This window comes from Betta splendens, chromosome 10 (assembly GCF_900634795.4).
Source record: "Betta splendens chromosome 10, fBetSpl5.4, whole genome shotgun sequence".
Classification (NCBI taxonomy): Eukaryota; Metazoa; Chordata; class Actinopteri; order Anabantiformes; family Osphronemidae; genus Betta; species Betta splendens.
In genome coordinates this window covers 396,920-409,761 of record NC_040890.2, presented here as the reverse complement: position 1 = coordinate 409,761, position 12,842 = coordinate 396,920, and the positions used below count along the sequence as shown (strand labels likewise).

At 43.4% G+C, this 12,842-nt stretch overlaps 1 long non-coding RNA gene across 1 annotated transcript; it reads right to left on the bottom strand.

The window, feature by feature from the left end:
- Positions 1–1,643: 1,643 nt before the first annotated feature.
- On the bottom strand, positions 1,644–2,666 carry LOC129604785 (uncharacterized). Its single transcript, XR_008695991.1, has 2 exons — positions 2,182–2,666; positions 1,644–1,946 (listed from the first exon to the last, which is right to left on the bottom strand). It is a non-coding gene; the product is annotated as an uncharacterized LOC129604785 (long non-coding RNA).
- Between the last annotated feature and the right edge of the window lie 10,176 nt (positions 2,667–12,842).

Below are 12,842 nucleotides of genomic sequence, written 5' to 3'. Positions count from 1 at the left end.
AAAAAAAAAAAAAAACATTTACCGTATTTAATTAAAAGTTAGAAAAATCTTTGTGTATTCTCTTTTTGTGTAAATATCTCATGTTACAATGTGGAAACCTGCGGCTTATAGACAGGTGCGGTTTGAGTATGAAATTTTTAAAATTTAAAATCTAATGGGTGCGGCTTCAATTCGGCTGCGCTTTATAGCCCCGAAATTACGGTGTACTTATATTTTTATTCCTTTGAAGATCTGTTTCTTTGCAAGAAATTATGAAGGCTCCAATGGTGTCTGTTGTTGTTCTAGACCTAACACTACCACCGTGGATCTGTCAGCTGGACACCTCTCCTTTCTTTAAAGCTCCCTGATCATACAGCTTTTCACTCTAAAGAATATTGGACTTTAATGTCTCAGTAAGGTCTCTGTAAATTTTCATTCCATAAAACTCTTTAGATCGTCCACACTGCCCCTGTCAATATGTTGTTTTCACTCCCCATCAGCAAACGCTGTGTTTTCTGGGCGTGTCGCAAGCGAAGCTGCTCACCACACCTCTGTGCGGAAGCGCATACCTTTTTTGTTGTTGTTGTTTTTTGGCTCCATGGATACGAGCCACCGCACGGTTAGGATACAATAGGTGGCAGTAGTGCGACGTTGAGAATACAATCCACCGCCATCCTCCACAGAAGAAGACGACCCACTACAGAACTGCACGACGTTAGCCAGCCAGCTAGTTCGTAGCGTAGTAGAACCATACGTCTACGATCCCGAATCTGACCCTGAAGCTGAAGAGGAGGCTGTTGAAGTCGCCACATTTCGGCTGATGCAAGATGTGTCTCATTGGTAATGTCGCATTTACTTCAATTTAATTGATTTATGTAATTTGCAAAGTGACTAGCGGTTGCTAATGCGTATGCTAAATGGCGTGTGCAGCTTCAATATTCACAACACGACTTACCTGGAAAACTCTCGTTAATAGAAAACACTACTTTAGCTTACATTATACAAATAAATAAAAGTTTGAGAGCATAGCTGAAATAATATAAATACATTTTACATTTACACATTTCACTGTTTTTGTCTTACTTGGGCTGCTGCTCTGACGTAATTTTATTTAAAAATGTGCATTAATATTTAGAGCAATCACTGCATGACCTACCTGGGAACAAAAAGCATTGGTTCAAATTATATATTGACCTAAAGTATTTTTACTGCTTTTAATTATGTTTTTTGTCATTCTTGTTAAATCTGACAGTAATATGTCTCTGTATCTGAAGTTGTTACAGGTATCTAATCTACAGAGGCTAGTGGGCTGGTGCTGAGGATTCCTAGGGTGAAGAATCCGAGTTGCCATCTCTTCATGCTTGGGTTGTAGATGAAGGCAGAGTTTCCTGATGGATAAAACACTAAAACACTCATTGTATGATGGATGTAAACCACCTGTGGAATAACTCCTTTACCATTTGAGTAAAAATGTGTTTTTTGTGAGTGCAATACTGAAAGAATTTTTTTATTTTTTATTTATATATAATTTATATGCTTTTTATTTATGGCCGCTTCAACTTTATAGCTTACCATATTAGAAAGAGAAAAAACATGTAATTTCAATACTATGATTTCCTGAATAAAAGTGTTTTCCCTTCAGAAACAGAGTTCAGTGAAATACATAATAGTTAAAGCCAACTTTATTGTAAACCAAAAAAATGCACCACTACTCCAAAGCTAGAACAAACTGTTACCTTCACACTCCAATGTGCAATGTATAGGTTACTGAGTTAATTAAGAAGTCTGGGGGTTTGAGGACAGAAGCTTTTGCAGGGCCTTGCAGACGAAATGCATGAAAGTAGGGTAAACAGGGAGATGTGGTGATCCTTGTTCTCATCACTATTTGGAAGACTGAGCGGAAGCAGTCCTCTACCAGATGGAAGCTGTGGCTGTCCTCAGCATCACCTCATCGAAACAAAAAGGTACTGCAATCAGAATTGTAGATTAGTGAAATGTTCATTATTATGTAGGTCAAAACCTTCTCTAATGTAAGAACACACAATACCAGAAAAAAAATTAAACCAAACAAGAGGACAGGCCTGTCTGTGCTAAAACAACAGATAAACAGTTGTTACAATTCAAATATAAAATCTAAACAGTATATACCAATTAAAATCTTCTATTGCCTATCTTACTGTTGGTACATACAAACTTACATACCTTTACTCCTGAGCTGGGCAGCAGATGCCTGTGTACCAACAGTCTGCAGTGATTTCTCTGTTTGACAGCCTCGTTGCATGTAGGTAACTGGGATGTGGCTCCCTACAGTATAGAAAAGACTGTTACATTTACTGTAAATTGTATTGGTCCTACAAATATAATGGCTATGGTACAAGCTATAGGTAACTGACCAGATAAGCAGCAGTTATTGTAGAGATGTGACTAATTAGCAACTAAGCTTGCAACACAACACAGTAATCATTCCAACTAATCATGTTAGAATTTGATAGAACAATGACATAACCCCAAATCACAAGTTGATTTAGGCTCTGACACAGGACGGGGTAATAACAAACACAACCGCGTTCATCTGCAGGTTCTTTTTGTAGCGATTGACCAGCTGTAGCTCTAAAGTGCAAAGGCCTAAAGACATGCTAACGGCTAACGCAACACAAACAGGAGCGGCAGCACGTCAACAGGACAAAAGCTTGATCCACCGTTTCCTGCCTGTCGCCAATCGAAGGCCCATCACACACACACAGGTGCCAACTCAGAGTAGCACATTTGAAAGGGACAAAGGCTCAGTTGACTCACTGTAGCCGTTAGCGACGCTAGCGATTAGCTTTTCTCACACGTGGGTTACTGCATTTTAAACAGACCCAACTAACATATTTAGATATCACAAGTATCAAGCACAAACTTACTACAGCGAGCTAGATCCACTGCTTCCTGTCTGTCGCCGCTGGAAGGGCGATAACGATGAGCTGTTCCCCGCAGGTGTATGAGATTACAGAAAAAGGACAGACGCTAGACCCACCGCTCCCTGCCTGTAGCCGCTCGATGCCGTTAGTCATTAGCTTTTCTCCACACAGGTGTGTGGCTGCAGGAGCCCACATGAGCACATTTGAAGGGGACAAAGGCTCGACTTGCTGTAGCCATTAGCATAGCTAGCTAGTAACTTGCCCCACACATAGGTTACTACATTTAAATGGACAAACTAACTTTTTAAAACATTATAAATATCAAGCATGTACTTACTTCAGTGAGTGGATGACGGACTGTAGGAATAGATCCTTTTTTTCCAACAGGAGCCGTTAAACAAATCCAGCATTGTACGCACCCTCATTTGAAATGCACATACGTATAGGCAGTGTTTCTGGCACCGGTCCGTTAAAAATAAAAGTGACCCACAAATCCTCACTTGTTGATCCCTTGTTAAAGTGAATAGACTTTGGTGTTGGTTAGAACACCCAAGAACCGAACTATTTCTATGGGAGGACTTGAACGCTGCCGTGCTTGTCTGTTCACGGTGAGTGAGAGGGGGGAAATGGCGGAAGTCCAGTTTTGGTTCGGGATCATTGTGGGGGTGGTGGTTCAGGATTTGCAGGGAGAACTTCCGACCAAGGTGACGACAACTGGGACACGGCCTCAGAGTAGGTCGTGGTCTGTTTTCATTGGGTGAGAAAATTTACGTTTTCAAAATGTGAAAAAAGCAGGAAATGCATTACTACCGTGCTCAGTGTGTGTATATGTGACCCATAGAGTCATAGGAATGCTCCAAAATGTCTAAAAAGTGGATTTTGCATGATATGAGCCCTTTAAGGTAGGAGGGGAGTAATTAAATCTTGCTTGGGATATATTCCTGTAGACTGGAGAAGCAAACTGGGCCACCAGAGTGGTTTAAAAGCTCCCAAAGAAGAATAAGAATAAGAATAAGAAAACCTTTAATAGTCCCGCAGTGGGGAAATTACCTCTCACAACAGCAGTACAGATGAGCAAGAATACAGGTACAGAACAGTTTGTGTTGGCACAGTACAAAGCAGTACAGTACAGTTAGAGTGAGTATGAGGTCATTGCAGGGTTATTGCACAGTAATGGGTATAAGATTTGTACCGGTAACAATATACATGATTGTTCACAGATTTACACAAATATTGTGCAGAGCAGGTTGCTATATAAACCACTGATGCAGTGGGTGAGTGACTGTGGTGGGATGTGGTCAACAGTTCTGATTGTACAGTCTGACAGCAGCAGGTAGGAAGGATCTACGATATCTCTCCTTCACACAGCAAGGGTGGATCAGTCTGCTACTGAAGCTGCTCTCCAGAGCAGACAGTGAGTCCTCCAGTGGGTGAGAGACCTGGTCCATGATGGATGTCAGTTTAGCCAGGACCCTTCTCTCACCCACCTCCTGCACCGTGTCCAGAGTGCAGCCCAGGACAGAGCTGGACTTTCTGATGATCCTGTCCAGTCTCTTCCTGTCCCTCGCTGTGATGCTGCTGCCCCAGCAGACCACACCGTACAGGATGGCTGATGCCACCACAGAGTCATAGAAGGTCTTCAGGAGTGGCCCCTTCACTCCAAAAGACCGCAGTCTCCTCAGCAGGTAGAGTCTGCTCTGACCCTTCCTGTACAGTGCATCCGTGTTATGAGTCCAGTCCAGTTTATTGTTCAGATGCACTCCCAGGTACTTGTAAGAGTCCACTCTCTCAATGTCCCTTCCCTGGATGTGCATCAGTGGGATGACAGCAGGCTGCTGTCTGCGGAAATCCACCACCACCTCCACCATCCACCATCTCCTTCGTTTTCCCTGCATTGATCAGGAGGTGGTTCCGCTGGCACCAGTCCACAAAGTTCTGAGTGAGTCCTCTGTACTCTGCATCGTCATCATCGGTGATCAGTCCGACGATCGCAGAGTCATCAGAGAACTTCTGCAGAACACAGCTGTCCGTGTTGTGTCTGAAGTCTGACGTGTAGAGGGTGAAAAGGAAGGGGGCCAGTACAGTCCCCTGTGGGGCCCCCACACTGCAGGTCAGAGTGTCAGACACACAGTCCCTGGCTCTCACAAACTGAGGCCTGTTTGTGAGATAGTCCATAATCCACTCCGTCAGATGAAGGTCCACACCAGCCTCCTCCAGTTTGTGTTTCAGAAGCATCGGCTGGATGGTGTTGAAGGCACTGGAGAAGTCAAAGAACATGATCCTCACAGTGCTGCCGGGCTTCTCTAGGTGGGTAAGAGCTCGATGTAGGAGGAAGATGACAGCGTCGTCTACTCCTATGCCGTGTCGGTAGGCGAACTGCAGCGGGTCCAGGTAGGTTCCCACCGCAGAGCGGAGGTGACCCAGGACCAGTCTCTCCAGTGTCTTCATCAGGTGTGATGTCAAAGCCACTGGTCTGAAGCTGCTGGGGTCTTTGGCGTGCGGTGTCTTGGGCACTGGTACCACGCAGGAGGTCTTCCAGAGCTGTGGTACCACCCTCAGCTTGAGGCTCAGGTTGAAGACATGCTCCATAACTCCACACAGTTCGCCTGCACAGGACTTAAGGAGTCTGGAGCTGATGCCGTCTGGTCCAGCTGCTTTCCTGGCCTTGATCTTCCTGAGCTCACTTCTGACCTGGGTGCTGGAGAAGGATAGGGGTGGAGGGAGTGTCTTAGTGTGGTGTGAAGTGAGGGGTTGAGGAAGTGACTCAGTGTGGTGTGAAGTGAGGGGGTGTGGTTGGGATGAGTCACCAGTCGTCAGGGCTGAGGGTAGAGGGCTTTGTGTAAAGGTGTGAAGGGGTGTGGGGGCTGGTAATCCAGTGGTATGACGTGACAAAAGGTTTGGAGGCAGCTGCTGGGAGGTGTGAGTGGGTGCTTGGTCAAACCTATTAAAGTGTGAGTTCAGCTCGTTGACCCAGCTCAGGTCCCCCTCAGCCTGTGGGTGTGGAGCTTTGAAGCCTGAGATGGTTTTAAGGCTTCTCCACACCTCACTGACATTGTTCTGCTGCAGCTGCTCCTCCATCTTCCTCCTGTAGCTGGACTTCCCCTCACGGATTTTCCTCCTCAGCTCCTTCTGCACCCTCCTCAGCTCCTCCCTGTCCCCTGATTTAAATGCTCTCTTCTTCTCCTTTAGCAGAGCTTTAATATCAGGGGTGACCCATGGCTTGCTGTTGGTGAAACACCAAACCCGCCTGGTGGGAACAGTGTTTTCACAGCAGAAGTTTATGTAGTCCGTTACACAGTCTGTTATTGCGTTAATGTCCTCCCCATGTGGGTCGCAGAGCTCCGTCCACACTGTGGTGTTAAAACAGTCCCTGAGAGCCTCCTCGCTCTCAGCTGTCTACCTCTTCACTGTGCGGGGCACCACCGGCTGCCTGTGTACAACAGGTTTATACACAGGCAGGAGATGCAGGATGTTGTGGTCAGCTCTGCCCAGTGGTGGGAGGGAGGATGCAGTGTAGGCCTCTTTGGTGTTGGCATAGAATAAGTCCAGTGTTTTATTGTCTCTGGTGGGGCAGGTCACATACTGGGTGTATGTAGGCAGAGCAGCTGAAGGAGGTGCATGGTTAAAGTCCCCAGAGATCAGGAAGAGAGCCTGTGGGTGCTGTGTTTGCAGCCTGCTGGTGACTGAGAGCAGGGTTTTAGAAGCTGTGTCAGCGTTAGCGGAGGGTGGGACGTACACAGCAATTATTATAACGTGTGTGAACTCCCGTGGCAGGTAGAATGGCCTCATGCCCACCGCCAACAGCTCAATGTCTCTGTTACACAGCTTCATTTTGACAGTGCAATGTCGTGGCATACACCACCTGGTGTTCACAAACACAGCCAGACCCCCTCCCTTCCTCTTACCGCTGTTCTCCGTTCTGTCCGCACGTAGCAGATGAAAATTGTCTAATGCGACAGTCGAGTCCGGGATGAGTGACGTCAGCCAGGTCTCCGTAAACAGCAGGACGCTGCTCGTTCTGTACTCCGGCTGGTACCGTGTGAGCGCCGCGAGCTCGTCGATCTTGTTGGAAAAAGACAGCCTCCCTAATTCTACTGCCATACTGTACAGTGGCAGAACTCTCAAAAAGCCTTTGCGCTAGGTCAGTTTTTTTAATTTCTTTACTAATAGACAAATATTGAGCTACACAAATAAATGAAAATTATTCTAAAATACAATATATAATAATAAAATCTTTTATTTAATTAAAAAAAAAATATATAATAAAATCATAATGTAGATCGTTAAAAAAGCAAAATACAAAACAAAATTAAAAATTCTGGCTTCTCTCAGTGTTGTGTGTGTTTGTTGTTCAGGCAAGGACATCATTGGTAATAATAGTGTGTGTGTCTGACCAATGTGTTTGAACTAGATACATAATCTCATGTAACTGTCTTTTTATGTATCTTTGCCTCTGTGTGTGTGTGTGTGTGTGTGTGTGTGTGTGTGTGTGTGTGTGTGTGTGTGTGTGTGTGTGTGTGTGTGTGTGTGTGTGTGTGTGTGCGTCTGAGGCTTGTGGGCAGAGCATTGATTTAACCAGTGAATTCAGCACTTACGACTTGAGATAGCCCTTCGACATGGAGATGGAGAATGCATTAGTGTGTTGATGCATAAAGCTACCATGCAGAACACACTCTGATGGGACGTACCCATGCACACACACTAGTATGCTCTGTTACACACGTTGACGTTCTGTTCACTTCATCCAGAGTGTTCTCTGATGGCTTTATCATTCTCCTTGGTCCCATGCACCCTCCTGATCACCATGTGTGTGCGTGTGTGAGAGTAATATAGAATGATATTCATGGAGAATATTCAGATTTATAGTTGGGTTATTAATTGTGGCGGCACTTTAAGTTATTCCTATTTTATGGGGCGGAAAGATAATAACCTAATAAGTTTCCCGTGTGTGTATGCACGTGTTAGTGTATGTGTATGCCCAAGCTTGTGTGTGAGGTCACTGAGGTCAGTGTGTGTTTGTATTATTTCCACTCTGAATATTCAGTATGAGAGCCAGAGAGGCTGAACATATAGCTCATCATTAACAGCAGCATTTGTTTGACTTATTATGCCACTGATAGCCACTATTATTGTGGTCCAGGGAGTTCTAAAGGGACAAAAGGATTTGTTGGATTTTTCATATAGCTGCACTTTGTACGAGCTTAAATCATACATAAAACTTTAATAAACTGAATGGGAAGCACTTCATTTAACCCTTCCCCTATCATCTGGTATCCCTCGGGTCACCTCAGGTTGACCTGAGACATATCTGTGGTGTTAAAAGCAATCAAAAATCTAAATTTTACTTACTTACTTACTTACTTTACTTACCAATTAACATATATGACTTTAATCTCAATGTTAACAATAGAATGTCACAAACAGTGTGCTCAAATGGATGAAAACTAGTTCCTCTCAATGGGGTGGAGGTACATGTGTACACATACACTCAGTCAGATTCGGCTTTACAGTCGGCAAATTAAATGGTGTCTTTACCGCTCACACAAACTAGATCTCCTACCGGGGAAGAGTAAGATTCCTCCTGGCTGCCCACTGAGCAACACTAGGGCACACACGAGATCACAAATAACTACATGTACAAACTAATAAGTAGATTACTAAACTGAAATTCGTTGCATAAGCAGGATAACACATTTACACCACAAATGGGGAAACACACAAACAAACACAAGAGCACTTCTATGCAGGCTAATCCTCATACTAACAAACATAATCAATTCAAATCAAATGTACAATAAGACATGGATGCAAAAAAGACAAATTAAAATAACACAAATTAAACACCTAAATACTAAATTTGACAGAATAACTTAATTACCAATTACCAGACAAGACAAACAGAAATTGACGTCACAAATGTGGAAAAATAAGAGCAAAACAAAGATGCCACTAAATAAACCCAAACAAGACACGACGCATGTCCTTGGCCCTCCAAAGTGTGAAGGGCCAATTGTAACATAAATATAACATATATGTTTAATTGTTGCAACTAACTCCTAAAAGGAAACAATTTACAAAGGAAGTTTGATTTGTGGGCTGCAACATCTGGTGGGCATCTGTGGTGGTAAACCCTGGAATGGTTTAGGTCCTATTTAACTGACAGAACTATAAGTGTAAACCTTGTTGGTTCTGAATCATCTTTAGCTTCCCTTCTATATGGAGAGGGGCTTCCCTTTTTTCTACTTTCCCTGGGCTCCGTCCTGAGAAAGCATGGCATTTCATTTTATTGTTATGCTGACGACAGTAAAGTCTACATGCCACTGAAGAAAAGCAATCATTTCTGTGTTAAATAACTTCTGTCAAGCCTTGATTATATTGAAAATTGGATGGCCTTACGTTTTGTGACGTTTAACTATAAAAAGTCTGAAGTGATGGCCCAAATGGCTCCAGTAAACCATCTCTGGTTGACCTAAGCCCTTTGGCACAGTTTGAGAAGCAGACAGTTTCAAATTTAGCTTTTAGAATGGACTGTGATTTGACTGTGCCCAAACTGTGATTGACAAATTAATGCAGTTGTAAAGTCTGTTTTTTCCCCACCTTAGGCAGCTGGCTAAAGTAAAGCCTTTCATTACACAGCAGCACTTTGTGTTACAGTAATCCAGCCCAAGATGTAAGAAAGGCATGGATCACTGTTTCACTGTATTTTGGAATAAACCAGTTCTCCTCTGTACGTCTTTTTATGGGAAAAAATGTTTCTTCCTTATTCTATGCATTTATTATATGATTTATGACTTATGTTCTACAATTAATATCTTGTGTTTTGTCTTACTGTATGTATTTGACATTTCACCTAGATTGTTCAATGGTTGTCTCTGCCTGATAGACTCTGGACTCTAGCTCCCAAACCCAAGGCCGGGAGTTGTGTCTCTCTGTCTGTTGAGACTTAGAGCTCCTTCCTCTCTGATAGTTAGATGCCAGTGATGCAGGTGTAAGAATGTAAACATCTCCACAAACAGTGACAGGGATGAGATGGTGCAACTGGTCCAAAATGCTTATGGCAGTAAGTATCTCTTGACAGTACCAAAGTCCAGACAGAAGCTTAGAGGCAACAGAGCTTTTGCCATTGCGGTGCCTAAATTATGGAATGCCCTATCTCTGCACATTAGGCAGGCACCTTCAGGCCCTTTTATATTCTCTGGCTGTGTTCCTGTTGCACTGTTTTATTCTTTTGTTTTTATTTCCATTTTATTTGTTATTTATTATGTTAAGTGTGGTTTAATTGCTTGTTTTAATTTTGTCTGACTATGTACAGCACTTTGGTCAGCCAAGGCTGTTTTATGGAGCTTTATAAATAAAGTTAAATTTGAATAAATCATGCCTGGAAACGAAGAGACAATATTTACATTAAGATTTAGTTTTTAATGAAAACTTTCAGGTGATGTACTTGTATTTCAACTATCACTTTTAAAAAATACTATACCATTTGGTAAACACGTGCATCACAAAACGTAGCAAGATGTGCACCACAAATGTGTTTTTCCGCAGTTTCTGCATGTTAACCAGGACTGACTGACTGTCTACTCCTCCTTTCTACATCTTTAACTCTGTCCTGATTCATATTTTTTCTCATCTTCCTCCAGGCGTCATTTTCCTGAATGTGTTGGGGATTGGCTGACTGGCATGTCATTTCCAGTTACTGAGGTTTGCTGCCACCATGTGTGTACGGTGTTACTCTTTGCTCTTTACTAAATATTACTGCCTCATTTTTGGTAGCGACTGTTAAGAGTCACAAAACACGCTTGTAACACTCAAGCATCCTTTCTCTTCATTAAACGTCCCTCTAATCTAATCACAGATTTTTTGTGTTTTCTATGCTAGCATAGCAGCTAACTTACTTTCCTGCTATGGCTTCCCCCTTTTCCTCTCCCTCTCGCTCTTTTCAGTGCTCTGTGTGTCTTATGTTTAGCTTATCCTTTTCCTCCTTTAGTGATGGTCATGGTATCTGTAATAGGTGTACGCTAGTTGCTGGGTTGGAGGCGAGATTGTTAGACTTAGAGTCTAGGCCTCGCACCTTTGAAAACAGGCCAGCTAGCCAGGCCCCTTTAGCCGGTGTGGAGCCTACTGACTTAGCTGGTAGCAGTCCCTGTTAGGAGGTGGTGTCCTGCAAAAGATGTGGGCTTTGTGGCTAATTGGAGCACTTTTTGGGGAAAACCTGGGCTGATTAGAAGAAACGGCATCCACCCCACGTTGGACGGAGCCTCTCTGCTTTCTAGTAACATGGCCATGTTGCTTACTGTAGTCTCCCCTCTCCGTGACAACTCAGAGTGGAGCCCAGGACGCAGAGTCGCAGTCTTACACGCCTCTCTGCATGTTCTCTACAGCCGCCACCCACTCTTAGTCTTAGTTATCGCATAGAGACTGTGTCTGCTCCCCGACCACCTAAACTATACAAGTCACACACAAATCAAAGAGGAGTGACTTACCAAAATTAAATAAACATTAAAACAGTTCCCCTTACAGAACAAAGTAACAGTAAGTTAATAAAGTGTGATTTATTAAATATCTTCTATCTTCTATATTCTAAAGCGCTTATTCCCATATGTGGGGTCACGGGGGGTGCTGGAGTCTAACCCAGCTGGCTATGGGCGAGAGGCAGGGTACACCCTGGACGGGTCGCCAGTCCATCGCAGGGCAACACATAGACAGACAACCATTCACACACACACTCACACCTACGGGCAATGGAGAGACAATCAACCTAATGCACTTAATAATCTTTGGACTGTTTTTTAATCTTTGGACACCTAATAATCTTTGGACTGTGGAAGGAAGCCGGAGAAGAACCCACGCAAACACCCCACGCAAACACGGGGAGAACGAGCAAACTCCACACAGAAAGGCACCAGGGCCGCCTCCGGGAATCGAACCCAGAACCTTTTTCCTGTGAGGCGACAGTGCTACCACCACCACCATGCCGCCCCACTCTGATTCCTTCACAATTTATATTGAGATAAGTTATTAGTCATTCCTCCTCCAACAGCTTCGTCTACTCTGCATACAGTAACTTGTCTGGGCTGCACTCATCATACAGGTAATCCTGAATATCAGACTGTTCTAACACTATAGAAGTTGTTGTCTTCTAAATAATCAAGAGCAGGTTGCTCGGCCATTCAATATTAGTGCTGTAGGTGTATGCAAAAAAAACAATTGCGGACTGTTCAGTTGCATTCCAGCCAGCTGGCCCCGCCCCCTCTTAGCCTGACCATTGCTGGACAGGTACAGAAAAAAAGGAAGCACTAGTTGTAGTTTTTGAGCCCACGGCAAACCATCTGCTGAGGCGTCTTACGAGAGATAATATGATAACTGCTTTGCATTAAAATTATGAAGCAATCTGAGTGTCTCTTTATTCTTAAATATTACCCAAGGTCATTTTGGTCAACCCCCATTGAAAATCTGAGACGTTTTCCTTTAAATTACTTGCTAAGTGACCCTCACATATATCTGATTTGTCTCACTGAAACCTGGCTGCAGCAGGATCAATTTGTTAGTTTAAATTAGTCGACTCCAGTGAGTCACATCAACTATCATGTTCCTAGAAGTAGAGTAGCAACAATTTATAACTCAGATATAATAATTACTCCTAAACCTAAACATAGTTATAACTCATTTGAGAGTCTCACTCTCAGCCTTTCTCACCCAGACTCTAAAACTCAGAAGCCAGTTGTGTTTTGTATTGTTTACCAACCATTCAGTTTTTGATTTAGCATAATTGGCCTTACAGCAGCTGGAAAGAAATGTTACTATAGCAGATGTTTATCTGACAACGCTGTTGCCAGTTTCAAGCAGATGATTCCATCATCTTTTGCCTCATTATCTTGTAGCTACACAGAGGAGAACAGTCACCTTAATCATTATGAACAGGTTGACTGGTTGACAGGTTTACTTCATGGTATAACTCAG